Source organism: Haliaeetus leucocephalus, unplaced genomic scaffold (assembly GCF_000737465.1).
Source record: "Haliaeetus leucocephalus isolate CR32 unplaced genomic scaffold, Haliaeetus_leucocephalus-4.0 Scaffold932, whole genome shotgun sequence".
NCBI lineage: Eukaryota > Metazoa > Chordata > Aves > Accipitriformes > Accipitridae > Haliaeetus > Haliaeetus leucocephalus.
Genome location: NW_010973368.1, coordinates 3,110,655 through 3,110,924, shown reverse-complemented (window position 1 = coordinate 3,110,924; position 270 = coordinate 3,110,655). Strand labels below are relative to the sequence as shown.

Here is a 270-nt window from a genome sequence, read left to right as displayed (position 1 = left end):
CCTAATGGACTTTCTGGTGGTATATCTGGTAATTTGCTCCCTTCCTTCTGGTCCTGGGTCTTCGATGTTCTTTGACCCAGCTAGGAATTTTACTGTGGCATTCCTACAGCCCTTGGGCACCAGTAACAGTGTCTTGCAGGGGGTTTAGGACCTATCACCCACCCACGAATCCTATAGGAATCGCTTCGGTCCTTCACCGGCCAAGTCCCTCGTGGGAGATTGGAACCGTGGTTAGTAGACCTCCACAATCGCTTCGGAACTAAGTTCCGT

The 270-nt window shown here is 51.1% G+C and overlaps 1 protein-coding gene across 1 annotated transcript in view; it reads right to left on the bottom strand.

The window, feature by feature from the left end:
• The window catches only part of COQ6 (coenzyme Q6 monooxygenase), a 19,003-nt gene that overhangs the window by 17,661 nt on the left and 1,072 nt on the right, over nt 1-270 (bottom strand). The gene's annotated exons all lie outside the window — the stretch shown is intronic.